The sequence below is a fragment of the Coregonus clupeaformis genome, chromosome 25 (genome assembly GCF_020615455.1).
Source record: "Coregonus clupeaformis isolate EN_2021a chromosome 25, ASM2061545v1, whole genome shotgun sequence".
NCBI classification, from domain to species: domain Eukaryota; kingdom Metazoa; phylum Chordata; class Actinopteri; order Salmoniformes; family Salmonidae; genus Coregonus; species Coregonus clupeaformis.
Window position 1 is genome coordinate 32,212,561 of NC_059216.1, and position 20,783 is coordinate 32,233,343.

The window sequence follows — 20,783 nt, forward strand, 5'->3', positions numbered from 1 at the left end:
AATCAACATGAAATATTACAGGCAGAGACTTATGAAGTTATTCACTTAACCTACGACAGAGATGAGAGATGAGAAGTGTTTTCTCCTGCTTTTTATGGAAATCCAAAGGGGTCATACCTAACCGTCCAGTGGCTTTCCATAGCCCTCCTACACACATCGCGGAGCACCCTGTCCATTGTGCTGATACAGCGCAGCGGAGATACCGATTATTTTGGCGCAAACCTGTCACTCAACTATTTTGCGCTAACCTGTCACTATCATAGGGACATAAAACTACAACTGAGGGGGCTTAAGTTTGAACTGAAGGGGCTAAGCCCCCTTTAGCCCCCTCATGGAGCCGTACTAGGCACCTTCCCACTACCAGTGCTCATTATTAATCTGAATGAGCTATACTACAGTATGATATTGTACATATTTTACAGTGACAATAACAAATAAGTTCCTAAATGGTTGCATCTTTTGGAAAATAGTGAAATCACCATGTGAAAGGTATATGAATGTACGCATTGTTTTTGGGAGGGGTGCTTTCTACACTGTCCACTCCCCCCCTGCTGGAAAATACAGGCCCCATCGTCAACAATGCTACTGAGGCTTTACAGTGTCAGTATTTTGTCATGCCTGGACTATCTCATTAAGAATTACCAGCATTTGAAATATGTGTGAAATAATGACAATAAAATATAAAGGCAGTCTAATCTCACACCTAATGTAATTTCACACCTTAATTGATTAATCGACTTTGTCATGTCCACACTGGGAAACAGTGGGGGTACCTACAATGACAGATCTCTTTAATAAACTTGGCCCTCACACGTCAGGGTATACCATCATAATTGCATTGGCTGGAACCATTTTTAAATCGGTTGGTAGCTCCTGTCTGTTTTAAGACCTACAGGATCTCAATTTGAGCAGGTTGCTACAGCAGGAAAACAAACCTACAGCAACAGGAAATGTGAACTATTATGTGAATTATAATTAATGGAGATTTCTTGTAGGGGTTGATACATTTTTTGTTAAGGCAAATCAAGTCTGACATTTGACAGTGGAAATTACAAACTTTAGAAGCCTTTTTAAACCTTGAATACACTACAAGTTTGTATTTCCTTCTGCGCAAGAAAATTCTCAGCAACAAAATCAAATTAAGATCCTACATCTGTACAGTATGCCAGGGCTACAAAGGACATCCCTAAGTAACCCTTATTATAATATCAGAACAGACACAGGTTTTGGAGTTGTTTAACCTTTACTTTGTATAAGACTGATTCATTTTAGATATTAGGAAATCCTCTGACCAGAATTAATTTGAACAAGGTTGCTATTACTCAGATCAATCATTGCTTTATACATTACTTAGACCTATAAACTACACAATAGAACAAATTCAAAAATAATCGTTATCCAAAGTATTCAGCCCCTTTGACTTTTTCCACATTTTGTTACGTTACAGCCTTATTCTAATATGGATTATTATTTTTTTGAATCCTCAGTAATCTACACAAAACACCCCATAATGACAAAGCGAAAACAGGTTTTTAGAAATTATTATAAAACATAAAAAACTGAAATATCTTATTTACATAAGTATTCAGACCCTTTGCTATGAGACTCGAAATTGAGCTCAGGTACATCTTGTTTCCATTGATCATCCTTGAGATGTTTCTACAACTTGATTGGAGTCCACCTGTGGTAAATTCAATTGATTGGACATGATTTGGAAAGGCACACACCTGTCCATATAAGGTCCCACAGTTGACAGTGCATGTCAGAGCAAAAACCAAGCCATGAGGTCGAAGGAATTGTCCGTAGAGCTCTGAGACAGGATTGTGTCGAGGCACAGATCTGGGGAAGGATACCAAAACATTTCTGCAGCATTGAAGGTCCCCAAGAACACAATGGCCTCCATCATTCTTAAATGGAAGAAGTTTGGAACCACCAAGACTCTTCCTAGAGCTGGCCACCCGGCCAAACTGAGCAAACAGGGGAGAAGGGCCTTGGGTGACCAAGAACCCGATGGTCACTCTGACAGAGCTCTAGAGTTCCTCTGTGAAGATGGGAGAACCTTCCAGAAAGACAACCATCTCTGCAGCACTCCACCAATCAGGCCTTTATGGTGAGTGGCCAGACGGAAGCCACCCCTCAGTAAAAGGCACATGACAGCCCGCTTGGAGTTTGCCAAAAGTCACCTAAAGACTCTCATACCAAGAGAAACAAGATTCTCTGGTCTGATGAAACCAAGATTGAACTCTTTGGCCTGAATGCCAAGCGTCACGTCTGGAGGAAACCTGTCACCATCCCTACGGAGTCATGCTGTGGGGATTTTTTTCAGCAGCAGGGACTGGGAGACTAGTCAGGATCGAAGCAAAGTACAAAGAGATCCTTGATGAAAACCTGCTCCGGAGCTCTCAGGACCTCAGACTGGGGCGAAGGTTCACCTACCAACAGGACAACGACCCTAAGCACACAGCCAAGACAACGCAGGAGTGGCTTCGGGACAAGTCTCTGAATGTCCTTGAGTGGCCCAGCCAGAGCCCGTACTTAAACCTAATCCAACATCTCTGGAAAGATCTGAAGATAGCTGTGCAGCAACGCTCCCCATCCAACCTGACAGCGCTTGAGAGGATCTGCAGAGAAGAATGAGAGAAACTCCCCAAATACAGTTGTGCCAAGCTTGTAGCGTCATACCCAAGAAGACTCGAGGCTGTAATCACTGCCAAAGGTGCTTCAACAAAGTACTGAGTAAAGGGTCTGAATACTTATGTAAACGTAATATTTCCGTTTTGTATTTTTAATAAATTAGCATTTCTAAAAACCTGTTTTTGCTTTGTCATTAAAACGATTTAATCAATTTTAGAATAAGGCGGTAACCTAACAAAATGTGGAAAAAGTCAAGGGGTCTGAATCCTTTCCAAAGGCACTGCTACTGTATGTGTGGCTATACTTATTCATCATATACAACCCACTGTATTGTACACTCCATGTGTGTATATTGCAGTCTGAGAGTGCCTTACAACTGGCACCAATAAATAAATACATATATTCACCAAAGACTGTAGGCCTACATCCAATAATGGTAATAGGGAGGATGACGATGGGGATGATTAATATTTTCCTGGTCCTAATGAGAAGAAGCCCTTTAAGATGCAGAATGGCCAGAGAATTAGACCATGGTGTTATCTGTACGGCCACATCCAGCCTTCAGGTAAGGGATATTCCCTCGCTATCTCTGTCCCTCTACCCCTCCATTTCTCCTCTCCCCTTGGTTCCCTCCATCCCCCTTGCTCCCTCCACCCTCTTCTCTCCTTGGTTTCCTCCATACCTCCATCCCTCCTTTAACTCTGGCTCACTCCATCCCACCTCTCACTTTGGCTCCCTCCGTCCCTCTTTCCCCCTCCATCCCTCCATCCCTCTATCCCTCCATCCCTCTTTCCCCATGGCTCCAATCCCCCCTGACAGGCTGGAGGGATGACCCTGAGAATCACATTATGTATATTTCTTAGCAGCCCCCTGCATTTGCATGTAGAAGACAGTTAAAATAAGGCCATAAATCAGGCCGCAAACATATAAATGGATTCGAAGGAGATTGAAACCTTCGGCGAGTCTCTTGAGCAAATATTTCAAGCCCCGTCTGAGAGATATCCACTGTCATTAACTAGCAGAGCCTCTCTGACCACTCAGCTTGTATATTTCCTTCATTACATGACGGGAGAGGGGTTGTGGTGGTGGTGGGGTGGCTATACGACTGGCTGCTTCGATAAATCTACCTGCATATTCTGATATGTGCTGCTTTGTCATCAGCTAATGCTTTGGAGAAACAGTGTAATTTGAAACCTTTCTCTGCAACTACTGACATAAAATAGTGGATGCCCAACTGAACGGAAGTTGAAGAGTGGGAAAAGATTTAGCCTACCTTGTGTGCTTAGTATTAAAGCTATCAAATGTAAGATAATGGACATTCTGCACTGTATGAATCGTGGTGAAATCATTTGTTTCTACTGCAAAAAGACAAAAAACAATCCGAAAATAAAAGGCAAAAGGAAATCTCTTCCAATGTTTTTGCAATAGCAGAACAAATTGCATTGATTAGGCAACCCCTGTTTGAGAAGCACATTACTTATCATTGCGCAGATAGGATCCAAAACATGACCAAACAGATAAGCGAGAAGTGATCGCATCACGGCACACACAACATCCGAAATCTGTCTTGCATACTACTTACTAAAACTAAGTAGTGTGTACTAAACATACTACATACTATTTAGAATGTTTTGTTTAGTCAAAACGAATGCAGTAAGCTACACATATTTAATTTAATTAAAAAACCTTATTTTACCTTTATTTAACTAGGCAAGTCAGTTAAGAACAAATTCTTATTTACAATGACGGCCTACATACTGATGATGAATTGAAACATTTTATGGTTCAAACAAATGAGATGGCAAACAAGTCAGGCTGCTCAGCTGATTGGTTGACAGACTGTAAATTGAATGCATCTAAAACTAAAAGCATTGTATTTGGTTCAAAACATTCACTAAAACCTAAACCTCAACTGGAGTTTAAATAAAGGTGTGACCATTGAGCAAGTTGACGAAGCTAAACTCCTAGGTAAAATATTGGATGGTCAATTATCATGGGCAAGTATATCTGTTATAACAAGTGCAGCCTAGCAAATCTGCAGCTGGCTCAAAACAGAGCAGCATGTCTTGCCCTTAACTGCACATACAGAATTAACATCAACAACATGCATGCCAGTGTTTCCTGGTTGAGGGTTGACGAGCGATGAAATGCTTCTATTCTAGTTTTTATGAGAAATATTACTGTAACGAGAATTCCATATTGTCTGCATAATCAAATAACATTCAGCTCAGACAGCCATACATACCCCACAATACATGCCACCAGGGTTCTCTTCACAGTCCCCAAGTCCAAAACTCCCTTCCCATGCGATTATTATTCAAGCAAACAGCAAAATTACATTTCAAAAACGGATTAAAAGCAACTCATGGAACGGCAGGGACTGTGAGGGGACACACACAACACACCCAGAGACACCCAGAGACACACACTATAATATAATGGCGCCAGAGGAGATGGCTGCCGTTTTATGGGCTCCTAACCAATTGTGCTATTTTGTGTGTTTCTCTCGTTGTTTATAACGGCATTGTTGGTTAAGGGCTTGTAAGTAAGCATTTCATGGTAAGGTCTACACCTGTTGTATTCGGCGCATGCGCATGTGACATGATTTGATTTGATTTGACACTCTATATTGTTCGTATAATTTCTTTGTTGCATTTTTTGTATATTGTTGTATTTTACGTTTGTGTGACTTTCCTTGTCTATCAGTGTATTAGTGATTTGTTACTTGTCATGTTTTGTGTTTTTTTGTAGACCCCTGGAAGAGTAGCTAAAAGTTCTGCAAAAGATAATGGAGATCTAAATAAACAAATTAATTAATTAAATACTAGACTCACCCATACTGAGAATGTCATCTAATGCACAATTGCATTGATTTCCTCCATTCATTCATTGTGGTAGAGTGTGTCCCCTTCTCTGATTATCAACTGTTGTCAAACACACGTGGGTCTGGAAAGATTATTCTCTTCTTCAATAGTGTGCAGAGAATTCTACTAGATTGAAAGCCAAAATGAGTATAACATCCTGGCATTTAAAGCAAACAACATTTTGAAGTGTCATATTGTCACGGTTTCGGCCGAGGCTGCTCCTCCTCCTTGTTCGGGCAGGCTTCGGCGGTCGTTGTCTCCGGAGTACTAGCTGCCACCGTTCTTTGTTTTCGATGTTTGTTTGGTTTGGTCTGTTTGGTACACCTGTTCACGTTTAGTGTTGATTATGTGTCCTATAAGTTCTCGTTGTTTCTGTCATGTGTTGTGTGTAATTGGTTCACCGGTCAGCAGGAGCTGTGATTTATATTTCTCCATTTGTTTATTGAGAGAGTGTTCCGCACTTGTGTGCGCATTTAGTTTGTACTTTGTGGTTTACGCAGTGTGCGTAATTTTCACTTGCCTCCGGCTCTTTTGTAGCCGTTTGTTTTTTTCGTGTCTTTACTAAAGACTTTTGGACGTAGCCTCTGTGTCCTGCGCTTGATTCCCACACCACATCCACGCTCGCACTGACAGAATTACACACCTTCTACATGGAATCAGCAGGAGCAGCAGCAGTCATTTGAGGAGCGCGTCCGCGGACAGGAGGACAGGATAAACCAAATCGGGACCGCTCTGCAGGGAGTAATAAATACCCTGCATAGATGGGAGACCAGTGGGGTACCCACGCCTCCACCTACCTCACCACCACCATCGGTCAGTCCGCCCGTCCAAGCTCCGGAACCCAGTGGGATTCGGCTCTCGCTCCCGAGGGCGTATGATGGCACCGCTGCCGGGTGTCAGGGTTTCCTCTTACAAGTAGAACTCTACCTAGCCACCGTACACCCGGCGCCCTCGGGACACGAGAGCGTTTCCGCCCTCATCTCCTGTCTCACCGGCAAGGCGTTGGAGTGGGCCAACGCCGAATGGAGGAGGATAGACGCCGCGACGATCACCTATGCGGAGTTCTCCCGCCGCTTCAGGGCTGTGTTCGACCATCCACCTGAGGGGAAAGCGGCAGGGGAGCGTCTATTCTACCTCCGGCAGGGGAGGAGGAGCGCCCAGGAGTTTGCACTGGAGTTCCGGACTCTAGCGGCAGATGCAGGGTGGAATGAGCGGGCCCTCATAGACCACTTCCGATGCAGCCTACGGGAGGACGTCCGTCGAGAGTTGGCTTGCAGGGACACCACCCTCACGTTCGACCAGTTGGTTGACATGGCCATTCGTCTCGACACCCTGCTGGCCACCCGCGGACGTCCTGAGTGGGGGTCGTCCATTCCACTCTCCAGCATCTCCGAGCCGAGTCCTATGGAGCTCGGGGGTGCTGGCGCTAGAGAACAGAGGAGAAGGAGTCCTAGGGGGGCCGTCCCCTGCACCAACTGTGGCCGTGGAGGACACACTGCGGCTAGGTGCTGGGGAGGGTCTCCAGGGGGACAAGACGGCAGGCCACGCACTGGGGAGTCCTTCCAGGTGAGTAGGCGCCCCACTTACCCAGAGCTCTCTGTTGTGCACCTAACCATACCTGTTTGTTTTCCACAGGTTGCACCTCGTTCCCAGCATAAGGCGCTAGTAGATTGAGGCGCAGCTGGGAATTTTGTAGATCGGAAATTTTGTGTAGAGTTAGGGATTCCTCTCCTTCCTGTCAACAATCCCTTCCCTGTACATGCTCTAGATAGCCGTCCGTTGGGATCAGGATTGATTAGGGAGGTCACAGAGCCACTTAGGATGTGGACGCAGGGGGGTCATGAGGAGACTATTCAGCTATATCTGATCGACTCTCCTGCGTATCCGGTGGTGCTGGGGCTTCCCTGGTTGATTACCCATAACCCCTATATTTCGTGGCAACAGAGGGCTCTTAAGGAGTGGTCTGCCCAGGGTGTGGGGCGATGTCTGGTTGTTTCCGTGGGGGCGACCTCGGTGGAGAGTCCAAACCAAGTGCCTGCAATGCACGTTCCCCCCGAGTATGAGGATTTAGCACTCGTGTTTAGCAAGGCGAGGGTGACGCGATTGCCACCACATAGACAGGGGGATTGTGCGATAGACCTCCAGGTAGGAGCTGCGCTTCCGCGGAGCCATGTGTATCCTTTGTCTCAAGAGGAGAAGAGGGCTATGGAGACTTACATAGCCGAGTCTCTGAGACAGGGATACATACGGCCCTCCACTTCCCCTGCGTCCTCGAGCTTCATTTTTGTGAAGAAAAAGGATGGAGGTTTGCGCCCGTGTATTGATTACCGCAGTCTCAATCAGATTACTGTGAAATACAGTTATCCACTCCCTCTGATTGCGACTATGACGGAGTCATTACACGGAGCGCGGTTCTTCACAAAATTGGACCTCAGGAGCGCCTACAACTTGCTGCGCATTAGGGAGGGCGATGAATGGAAGATAGCATTTAGTACCACTTCGGGTCATTACGAGTATCTCGTCATGCCATATGGGTTAATGAATGCTCCTTCAGTCTTCCAATCCTTCGTGGATGAGATCTTCCGGGATATGCAGGGGCAGGGAGTGGTCGTGTACATTGACGACATTCTGGTGTACTCTTCTACCCGAGCCGAGCATGTAGCCCTGGTGCGCCGAGTGTTGAGGAGGTTGTTGGAGCATGACCTGTATGTCAAGGCAGAGAAATGTCTGTTTTTCCAGGAGTCTATCTCCTTTTTGGGTTATCAGTTGTCCGCGTCAGGGGTGAAGATGGAGGTTGACCGTGTGTCAGCCGTGCGTAATTGGCAAACCCCAACCACGGTTAAAGAGGTGCAGCGGTTCTTGGGCTTTGCGAATTACTACCGGAGGTTTATCCGGGGTTTTGGACAGGTGGCAGCTCCCATAACGTCCCTTCTGAAGGGGGGTCCGGTGCGCTTGCAGTGGTCTGCTGAGGCGGATAGGGCTTTTAGGAGACTGAAGGACCTGTTTACTTCGGCCCCGGTGCTGGCGCATCCGGATCCCGCGTTAACATTCCAGGTAGAGGTGGACGCGTCTGAGGCCGGTATAGGGGCCGTGCTCTCGCAACGGTCCGGCACGCCACCTAAACTCCGTCCCTGTGCTTTTTACTCTAAAAGCTCAGCCCGGCGGAGCGAAATTATGACGTAGGGGGACAGGGAGCTGTTAGCCGTGGTACAGGCCCCTAAAGGTGTGGAGGCATTGGCTTGAGGGGGCTCAACACCCTTTCCTCATTTTGACTGACCACCGTAACCTGGAGTACATCCGGGCAGCTAGGAGACTGAACCCTCGCCAGGCTCGGTGGAACATGTTTCTGGCCCGGTTCGTATTTAAGATCACGTACATCCCTGGGTCCCAGAACGGTAAGGCAGACGCCCTGTCCCGGCGGTATGACACGGAGGAGAGGTCCGTTGAACCCACTCCCATACTACCGAAGTCTTGTCTGGTGGCACCGGTGGTGTGGGAGGTCGATGCTGAAATCGAGCGGGCGTTGCCTTCCGATCCTAGTCCTACACAGTGTCCTGTGGGTCGGACGTACGTTCCGCTCGAGGTTCGGGATCGACTTATTTATTGGGCTCACACGTCACCCTCCTCTGGACATCCAGGTATTGGCCGGACAGTGCACTGCCTTAGCACTAAGTACTGGTGGCCAACGTTAGCCAGGGATGTGAGGGTTTATGTTTCCTCCTGCTCGGTGTGTGTCCAGTGTAAGGCACCCAGACACCTGCCCCGGGGTAAGTTACAACCCCTGCCCGTTCCACAACGACCCTGGTCTCACCTCTCGGTGGATTTTGTTACAGACCTTCCCCCCTCACAGGGGAATAACACCATCCTGGTCGTTGTGGATCGGTTCTCGAAGGCCTGTCGTCTCCTTCCTATGCCGGGTCTCCCTACTGCCCTACAGACCGCTGAGGCACTATTCACCCACGTCTTCCGGCATTACGGGTTACCCGAGGATATAGTGTCAGATCGAGGCCCCCAGTTTACCTCCCGAGTCTGGAGAGCGTTCATGGAGCGCTTGGGGGTCTCAGTGAGCTTTACCTCGGGGTACCACCCGGAGAGCAATGGGCAGGTCGAACGTGTAAACCAGGATGTGGGTACGTTTCTGAGGTCGTATTGCCAGGGCGGCCGGAGGAGTGGGCGAGGTATGTTCCCTGGGCCGAGATGGCACAGAACTCTCTCCGCCACTCCTCCACCAAACTAACTCCTTTCCAATGTGTGTTAGGGTACCAACCGGCTCTGGCACCTTGGCATCAGAGCCAGATCGAGGCCCCTGCGGTGGATGAGTGGGTGCGGCGCTCGGAGGAGACGTGGAACGCTGCACACGTCCATCTGCAGCGGGCCATCCGTCGACACAAGGCGAGCGCCGATCTCCACCGCAGTGAGGGGCCGGTGTACGCACCGAGAGATCGAGTCTGGCTCTCGACCAGAAACCTACCCCTCCGCCTGCCCTGCCGGAAGCTGGGTCAGCGGTTTGTGGGGCCTTTTAAAGTCCTGAGGAGGTTGAACGAGGTGTGTTACAGGTTACAACTGCCTATTGATTATCATGTTAACCCCTCGTTCCATGTGTCTCTCCTCAGGCCGGTGGTAGCTGGTCCACTCCAGGACTGTGGGATAGGAGAGACTCCTCCGCCCCCGCTGGACATCGAGGGGGCTCCGGCGTACACAGTTCGGTCCATCCTGGATTCGAGACGTCATATGGGGGGTCTCCAATATCTCGTGGAGTGGGAGGGGTACGGCCCGGAGGAGCGGTGCTGGGTGCCGAGGAGGGACATCTTAGACCCGTCTCTTCTGACTGAGTTCCATTGTGGTCATCCCACGCGCGCTGCTCCGCAACCTCCTGGTCGTCCCCAAGGCCGGGGTCGGCGCACGGCTGGAGCCGCGCGTCAAGGGGGGGGTACTGTCACGATTTCGGCCGAGGCTGCTCCTCCTCCTTGTTCGGGCAGGCTTCGGCGGTCGTCGTCTCCGGAGTACTAGCTGCCACCGTTCTTTGTTTTCGATGTTTGTTTGGTTTGGTCTGTTTGGTACTCCTGTTCACGTTTAGTGTTGATTATGTGTCCTATAAGTTCTCGTTGTTTCTGTCATGTGTTGTGTGTAATTGGTTCACCGGTCAGCAGGAGCTGTGATTTATATTTCTCCATTTGTTTATTGAGAGAGTGTTCCGCACTTGTGTGCGCATTTAGTTTGTACTTTGTGGTTTACGCAGTGTGCGTAATTTTCACTTGCCTCCGGCTCTTTTGTAGCCGTTTGTTTTTTTCGTGTCTTTACTAAAGGCTTTTGGACGTAGCCTCTGTGTCCTGCGCTTGATTCCCACACCACATCCACGCTCGCACTGACACATATACTACAGGTGTAGGTAGGATCTTAATTTGAGCCCGTTTGCTACAGCAGGAAAATAATCCTGCAGCAACAGGAAATGTGTATTATTATGTGTATTATAATTAATGGACATTTTTTGTAGGGGTTGATACATTTTTCATTAGGGAAAATCAAGAAGCCTTTTTAAACATGACAAGTTTGCAATTCCTGCTGTGCAGAAAAGATCCTACATCTGTATAAAACGTTCTATTTTCGCATACCCAAAATGCCTACTATTAGGAATGGAAGTACGGGTATTAGGACACGGCCAATGTCAACTGTGTGAACTGTGGAGGAAAAAGTCATTAAAAAGTCAGAGTAAAGCGAAAAACTCACCAGAAACAGGTGGGTGGAGCAAGCAGAGCGAGGCGGGTGGAAAAGGCGGGACAGGCAGAGCAGTGACTGTATGTCAGGGCGAAGTCAAGAGCAGGACACCGAGCTACTGGCAGAACTTTTACTAGATACAGTGCAACAAAACAAAGTACACTGGCAACCTCGAACAGCGAGGGAAAATAACAAAACCCGCACACAAGGGCAACTGCCGCAAAGACCAAAACAATAACGCACAATACACAATGAGACACAGAGGGTATTAAAGGGAACACAATCAAACATAATGGGAAACAGGTGTACACCATAAAAACAAGACAAACACCGAAACATCGATCGGCAGCAGCTAGTACTCCGGGGACGACGAACGCCGAAGCCTGCCCGAGCAAGGAGGAGGAGCAGCCTCGGCTGAATCCGTGACAGTACCCCCCCCCCCTTGACGCGCGGCTCCAGCCGTGCGCCGACCCCGGCCTCGGGGACGGCCAGGAGGACGTAGAGCAGGGCGAGTCGGATGACTCCAGTGGAAATCCCTCAACATGGAGGGATCTAGGATGTCCCTCCTAGGGACCCAGCACCGTTCCTCCGGACCGTACCCCTCCCACTCCACGAGATACTGCAAGCTCCCCATCCGACGCCTCGAATCCAAGATGGAACGGACTGAGTACGCCGGAGCCCCCTCGATGTCTAGTGGGGGCGGAGGAGCCTCTTGTATCTCATTCTCCTGGGGTGGACCAGCTACCACCGGCCTGAGGAGAGACACATGGAACGAGAAGTTAATGCGGTAATTAATGGGCAGTTGTAACTATAACATACCTCGTTCAATCTCCTCAGGACTTTAAATGGCCCCACAAACCGCCGACCCAGCTTCCGGCAAGGCAGGCGAAGGGGCAGGTTTCGGGTCGAGAGCCAGACCCGATCTCCCGGTGCATACACCGGAGCCTCACTGCGGTGGCGATCGGCGCTCGCTTTTTGCCGTCTGATCGCTCGCTGTAGATGGACATGCGCAGCGTTCCAGGTTTCCTCCGAGCGCTGAAACCACTCGTCCACCGCAGGAGCCTCGATCTGGCTCTGATGCCAAGGTGCCAGGACCGGCTGATAACCTAGCACACACTGAAAAGGCGTAAGGTTAGTTGAGGAGTGGCGAAGTGAGTTTTGGCCGATTTCTGCCCAGGGGACATATTCCGACCACTCCCCCTGCCGGTCCTGGCAATAGGACCTCAGAAACCTACCCACATCCTGGTTCACTCCTTCCACCTGCCCGTTACTCTCGGGGTGAAACCCTGTGGTAAGTCTAATCGAGACCCCCAGGCGTTCCATAAACGCCCTCCAGACTCTAGAGGTGAACTGGGGACCCCGATCAGACACTATATCCTCAGGTACCCCGTAGTGCCGGAAGATATGTGTAAACAGGGCGTCAGCAGTTTGTAGGGCTGTAGGGAGACCTGGCATAGGAATGAGACGGCAGGCCTTTGAAAACCGATCCACAACGACCAAGATCGTCGTATTCCCCTGGGAGGGGGGAAGGTCCGTGACGAAATCCACCGAGAGGTGAGACCACGGTCGTTGTGGAACGGGTAGGGGTTGTAATTTCCCTCTGGGTAGGTGTCTAGGCGCCTTACACTGAGCGCACACCGAGCAGGAGGAAAGGTAAACCCTCACGTCCTTAGCCAAAGTGGGCCACCAGTACTTTCCACTAAGGCAGTGCACTGTCCGTCCAATACCAGGATGGCCAGAGGAAGGTGACATGTGAGCCCAATATATTAATCGATCACGAACCTCGAGCAGCACGTACTTCAGACCCTCTGGACACTGTGGGGGAGTAGGATCGGTATGTAACGCCCGCTCGATGTCCGCATCAACCTCCCATACCACTGGTGCCACCAGACAAGACTCCGGAAGTATGGGAGTAGGCTCAATGGACCTCTCCTCTGTGTCATATAGTCGGGACAGGGCATCTGCCTTAGCGTTCTGTGACCCTGGTCTATAGGTGAGCGTAAACACAAATCGGGTGAAAAACATAGCCCACCTAGCCTGGCGAGGGTTCAGCCTCCTCGCCGCCTGGATGTACTCCAGGTTACGATGGTCAGTCAAAATGAGAAAAGGGTGTTTAGCCCCCTCAAGCCAATGCCTCCACACCTTCAGGGCTTGCACCACAGCCAACAGCCCCCTGTCCCCCACATCATAATTGCGCTCCGCCGGACTGAGCTTCTTAGAAAAGAAAGCACAGGGGCGGAGTTTAGGTGGCGTACCCGAGCGCTTAGACAGAACAGCACCGATCCCAGCCTCGGACGCATCCACCTCAACTTGGAACGCCAAAGAGGGATCCGGATGCGCCAGCACCGGAGCCAAGGCAAACAGGTCCTTCAGATGCCCAAAAGCTCTGTCCGCCTCAGCCGACCACTGCAGACGCACCGGACCCCCCTTTAGCAGAGAGGTAATGGGAGCTAAAGCCCCGGATAAACCTCCAGTAGTAATTGGCAAAACCCAAAAACCGCTGCACCTCCTTCACCGTGGAGGGAGTCGGCCAATTGCGTACGGCTGAAACACGGTCAATCTCCATCTCCACCCCTGATGCAGACAACCGGTGTCCCAGGAAGGAGATGGATTCCTGGAAGAACAGACATTTCTCCACCTTTGCATACAGGTCATGCTCCAACAGTCTACCAAGCACCCGACGAACCAGGAACACATGCTCTGCGTGGGTAGCGGAGTATATTAGAATGTCATCAATATACACCACTACACCCTGTCCATGTATGTCCCGGAAAATCTCATCCACAAACGATTGGAAGACTGAAGGAGCATTCATTAACCTGTATGGCATGACGAGGTCCTCATAGTGACCTGAGGTGGTACTGAATGCTGTCTTCCACTCATCTCCCTCCCTAATGCGCACCAGGTTGTACGTGCTCCTGAGATCCAATTTTGTGAAGAATTGCGCCCCGTGTAATGACTCCGTCATACTAGCAATCAGAGGGAGTGGATAGCTATATTTGATGGTGATCTGATTGAGACCACGGTAGTCAATACACGGGCGTAAACCCCCATCTTTCTTCTTCACAAAAAAGAAACTTGAGGATGCAATGGAAGTGGACAGCCGTATGTATCCCTGTCTCAGCGATTTGGCGACATATGTTTCCATAGCCGCCGTCTCCTCCTGAGACAGAGGATACACATGGCTACGTGGAAGCGCAGCGCCTACTTGGAGGTTTATCGCACAATCCCCCTGTCGATGGGGTGGTAATTGAGTCGCCTTCATTTTACAGAAGGCGAGAGCCAAATCGGCATATTCAGGTGGAATGTGCATGGTGGGAACTTGGTTCGGACTTTCCACCATCGTGGCCCCTACGGAAACACCCACACACTGATCAGACCATCCCTTGAGAGCCCTCTGTTGCCATGAAATGTTGGGGTCATGAGACATCAACCAGGGAAGCCCCAACACCACGGGAAATGCAGGAGAGTCAATCAAATACAATCTAATTATCTCCTCATGGCCCTCCTGCGTTTTCATCCTGAGTGGCGCCGTGACCTCCCTAATCAACCCAGACCCCAAAGGGCGACTATCTAGGGCATGGATAGGGAAGGGCACCTCCACTGGAACTATAGGAATCCCTAACTTATGGGTGAAATGGCGGTCAATAAAATTCCCAGCTGCGCCTGAATCGAGTAGCGCCTTATGCTGGGAATGAGGAGAAACCTCGGGAAACACAACTTTAATACACATATGCGCAACAGGGAGCTCTGGGTGAGTTGGGCGCCTACTCACCTGGAATGACTCATCAGTGCGCAGCCTACTGCCTCGAGTCCGAGGAGACCCTCCCCAGCACCGACCAGCAGTGTGTCCTCTGCGGCCACAGTTGGTGCAGGGGACGGCCTCTCTCCTGGTCTCTCTCCTAGAACCAGCACCTCCGAGCTCCATCGGGGCGGCTCGGAAGTGCTGGGGGATGGAATGGACGGCCCCGAGTCCGGACGTCCGCGGGTAGCCAACAGGGTGTTGAGGCGAATCGACATGTCCACCAGTTGATCGAAGGTTAGGTTGGTGTTCCTGCAGGCCAATTCCCGACGCACGTCCTCCCTCAGGCTACATCTGTAGTGGTCGATGAGGGCCCTCTCATTCCATCCCGCGTTGGCAGCGAACTCCTGCGCGCTCCTCCTCCCCTGTCGAAGGTGGAATAGACGTTCACCCGCCCTAAAGCGGCGGGTGAACTCCGCATATTCCCCCCCACTTGGCATTGGCCCACTCCAGCGCCTTGCCGGACAGACAGGAGATGAGGGCGGACACGCTCTCGTATCCCGAGGGCGCCGGGTGGATGGTTGCCAGGTAGAGTTCCACCTGGAGCAGGAAACCCTGACACCCGGCAGCTGTGCCATCATAAGCCCTCGGGAGCGAGAGCCGAATCCCACTGGACCCCGGAGATGAAGCGATGGGCATAGCTGATGGTGGTGGTATCGTCGGAGGAGGTGTAGACCAACTTCTTCTTTCCCATCGCTCCACGGTTTTCACCACCTGTTCCATGGCGGTGCCGAGAGCCTGGATCATAGCCGCTTGTTGTTCTACGCGTTCTTCGATTGATCCAGCTGGCACCGCCGCTCCTGCTGACTCCATGTCTAAATGGTGCGTTATTCTGTCAGGGCGACGTGTATGCGGTAGGCGAATCAAGAGCAGGACACCGAGCTACTGGCAGAACTTTTACTAGATACAGTGCAACAAAACAAAGTACACTGGCAACCTCGAACAGCGAGGGAAAATAACAAAACCTGCACACAAGGGCAACTGCCGCAAAGACCAAAACAATAACGCACAATACACAATGAGACACAGAGGGTATTAAAGGGAACAAAATCAAACATAATGGGAAACAGGTGTACACCATAAAGACTAAACAAGACAAACACCGAAACATCGATCGGCAGCAGCTAGTACTCCGGGGACGACGAACGCCGAAGCCTGCCCGAGCAAGGAGGAGGAGCAGCCTCGGCTGAATCCGTGACACTGTACGCTAGCAGGATAGTCCATATGGCCAGTCATTTTTGCTGATAGCGATGTTTTCTTTCCATAAGTGGATAATTTGGTCTAATTTAGCATGTATGGAAAAGCCTAAACCCTTAGCTACCTCTTCCACTTCAAATGAGCTTGAAAAAAAGTGAATAATAACAACAAATGTTATTGTTTGTGTGACTACAGCACCAGCGACAAAACGCAAAAATAGAGACACGTTCTAATTGAGCGAGGCGTCAAACCAGACAACCCGCCTGGCTTTCGTTGGGTCATCATAATTCAAAAGAATGCATTCTAAAATAAATCACACACGCCTCACACGCACGCCTTTGGTGAGTTTAGTCCATAAAGACCCAAGAAGACCAACGCAGATGGACATGGACAGACAGGGAGCACTGAGCATCATCCACGTCCACAAAATCAAAACAGTGTGGCAATTTGTTGAATTAAAGGAAACATCTTGGCGGGTTAATCAGTGGGAAAGCTGTCTGCATCCCAAATGGCACCCTATTCACTATTTAGTGCACTACTTTTGAGCAGGGCCAATAGGGTGCCATTTGGGACTGACCCAATGTCTGTTGTGTCTGTGTAGTCAGAGAGGGCAGAGAGGGCACCACTCACCCAGATAGAGACCCTGAACAAGGGCAGCTCAGCCTTGATTCAGAGTGACCAAGGGTTTAATCAAATTAGGCTTTTATGCTAAACTAATTTATTTGAGGAGATTGAGGGGACCTCTGGTATGTTGGGTGGAGAGACGAAGACCGCATAGAAGTGAGGGAGGAGAGAGAGAGAGAGAGAGAGAGAGAGAGAGAGAGAGAGAGAGAGAGAGAGAGAGAGAGAGAGAGAGAGAGAGAGAGAGAGAGAGAGAGAGAGAGAGAAATAACACATATCACAGTTATGGCCACGTAATGATTGAAGTTTTCTATTATTATTATCACTGTGCTAGTAAATGAGAATGACCAAGGTCTTTGGGAACTATCTGATGAGAATATTAATCTGGTTTCCTTCAGAACAAATCTTGGACTGAACTAACTTTCTGTTTGTTCTCAATTGGCCTTTTGAATTTGTATTTCAGGGAACAATATTTGTCCAAAGACCAGATCAGTTGTCAAAGACCCAACAGAAGACAAATCATCCCAGGCTGTGTTCTACTAAGCAACACAGATGCCTCCTCTGTCACTAAACAGCCACATAACATGCTGTATCCTGCGTGTTCGCATACAGAGGAACTCCTTCAAGTCAACCCAGACCATCAACCAATGAAGTGCAGATGTTGTAGAACATCTGAGTCTGCTAAATGATGGCATGTCCAGTCAAAGATCCAGCACAGCCTCGGTTGGCCAACACCTGGCTCTGCAGATGGTCCTACTGCCTTAGGTTCCGTCTCAGTGCATCCATTGACACATTTAGGCATCGCTCAAAACACTCCTGTTATGTAGTTATTGTTTTAAGTCGCTCAAAGACACCCTTTGCTATATACATTGTCAGAGACACATATGGCTTTCCCACAGGAACACAAGGACAGCTCCTTGACATGATACTCTATAGGTACACCACTGTAGTTTACTAAGATAGCGATCTTTGAAATCAGTGGGAAACTATTGCTTGTTTAAAAAAAGACTTACTCCATGTTTAATTTCAAGTTTCAAATCTATTCCTGTTTATGAAGATAGTTCATTCAAACTTGACAAGGTGAATGTACAATAGAGTGACACTCTTTCTACAAATCAGCTTTGAATGATTATCCTACTTAATATGTATTTTCACAAGCTTACTCAAAGATAAAATGGGGTTATGGGTCACCAGAGCAGAAGAGGTCACCAGAGCAGAATGCCCCAAAAAGAGATCACAAAGTTCACAAAACAAATAGATTTCCCATCTCATCATTTTTGAGTGTCTGGTGATTTTGTGATGGGGAATGGACTTAATATGAGTGTTTATCGGTGGGTATAAAACCCCAAACTGACACTGTGTTCACCCATGTAGAGCAGTTATTTGGGGGAACATTTTGAGTGGGTGTGGGAGCACTGAATAACGGGGAACAAGTTACCCAATAGCCCAACCCTTAAAATGTAAACTAGTCAAATGGAGGGTGTAAAAGGTCTTAGCTGCATGGGTGCTAAACTTACAGAGCAGTGCTGCCCAACTGAGTAGAAATCTAAAAAAAGACACTCGTCTCAGTACGCCTTATTGTAATCCCATCTATTGGAGCATACTGAACACTTAGGTTTGGGCATCATTTTTGGGGACGCTTCCCAAAAAATATTTGGGCAATGTGTAAATGCCTGGATAGTGCCCAATATCTATGTCAAGCTCAAATAATCCACTTTTACACACTTTAGGCATGTGCTTCAACGACATGGAATTAAAACCATCCTGTTACAGGAAATCAGTGTCAAATATCACTTTTGTGGGACTTCAATAAATCTTTATTATTTTGAGGTCTAGTAGTTCTTATGTGCGAGAAAAAAACAACTATAAAAAAATAAAATAGTGGTGTCAATATTATTTCATCCTTGTTAAATGTTAACATCCCTTTCCCTCCTTTCGTTGTAAGCCATGCTTCCAAGAAGAGGAAAGAAGTAATTTGTCTTCAGAGCTTGACTATTTTATGATTTCCGTGCCTGCTTCTCAAATGAAGAAAATAAATGAAAACACATTACTCTTTAATTAATATAAAAGGAAAGGGAACAACACGGTATCGTAATAATGACACGTTATTGTAAATACAGAAATCACGCTGCTAGCTGTGTGTTTTATTTATGAGAGTGGACTCGTAATCACATTGCATTAAAATGTGGAGGGAGGCAGTTGGGGTCAGACTGAGGCAGTTTGAGGCTGCCGATGGGCGGAAGGAATCAGAGAGGATCCTAAAGCATTTTGGACATTATGGTTACATCTCAAATGGCACCCTATTCCCTACATAGGGCACTACTTTTGATTTGAGCCCTATATGTCCATATGGCTCTGGTCAAAAGTAGTGCACTTCATAGGAAAGGGATGCAGCCTACGTATGATCTAGCTGTTGCTTTGTCAGCTTGATTGGCGTTAACGCTATTGTTTTAGCACAGGAACTTCTGCCGTCACAGATGTCAGGATATCCTCTGCTTTAGCTGCTGACAAGCTGTCATGGAGACAGTGATTGGTGACTCCTATAGTCCTACAGTACAGGATTATACCAACAGCTAAAATATCCCTCATTATTGTCCTGTCCTTTGTTATGTCAGTATAGCTAAGTAGATGTGTGGGGATCTGATGGCTAAGATGGAAACAATACGATGACAAACAGTTGAATAGTGAGAGTGAATGTGTTTGACCAGTACCATAAGGTTGATGGGGGGGTGTTGTGGAGGAAATGGGATGTGGAGCTCTTTAATGGAAAATCTGCTTTTGTTTATCTTTCTCTTCTTGGCATCATGCCAGGAGATAATTCTTCTTGGTACAGAGCCATCTTTACATTTGAGCTTATTTCATCATCATGCAAACACGTGTGCTGTGTCTCCAAGGACTCTTTCGGCATAAAAATGATTTATATTTTACTTTCCAACGTGAAAACATGATATTTAATGACTTTGGTTGGAAAAACTGATTTGTCCTGGAATGAGATATGGACAACCTTTTTAATGAGTGGAGTAAATATAATATCAAGTGAGAGGTGGGGTATAAATCTCTGGGCAATGAGACAGTCTGAGGATTCTCAAGATAAAGATGCAAATATGTTTAAAAACACGTCCTAGTTGGCGTAACGACTGTGGTCATATCACTGTCAATTATACTTGTCTTAAAAAATCTAAATTTTACTGCACAGTGAATAATAATATACTCATAGGCCGGTGGAGTTTGTATGGTTAAGGCTAAATAATTGTCCCAGATTTAAATGTAATATCTTAACTCTGTGATTGATTCATGGAATAAGGAATAAAGAGTTAATAGTGCAAATAAGTACCTTCCAGGACATGCAAATGGAGGCGGTTGCAAATTGAATTTTTACAATATCAAGCCTTGTTAGCGAGTGAGTAGCAAACACTGAGCACAATCAAGACATCTTGTCACTTTCTTTTTTTATCTTGTATCTCCTTGTGAAGAAAAAGCACTTTGAATCTTCTAGTTTCACTTCATTTGCATAACAAAGCCCACAAGAATAAGGTAGATGTGATGAACCACCCTCCACCACTCTCCTAAATACCCATCAAAATGCCTAAAATACACACACTCTCTGACAGATACACACACACTTACTACACACACACACCTGCACACACACATGCACGCTCGCTACACACATATACACACCATTCTTTTGTAAATCTCTCCATAAAAGTATCTGAAAATCAAACCCCAAAGATCTCTCCAATCCCAGTCTCTCACCACGGCTACACAGTCAGCTAAATAAATTGAAAGCATTAAAAGAAAGTACAAAAAAATCACCTCACTCTCACCAACTACAATCCCTATGCACTGTCACCTACATCTACCTCTCTACCCCCCTCCCCTCTAACACAACTCCTTCTTGGAAAGAAAGAGGATGAAATGACATTATGCATATGAAAATGTCCAGAAAG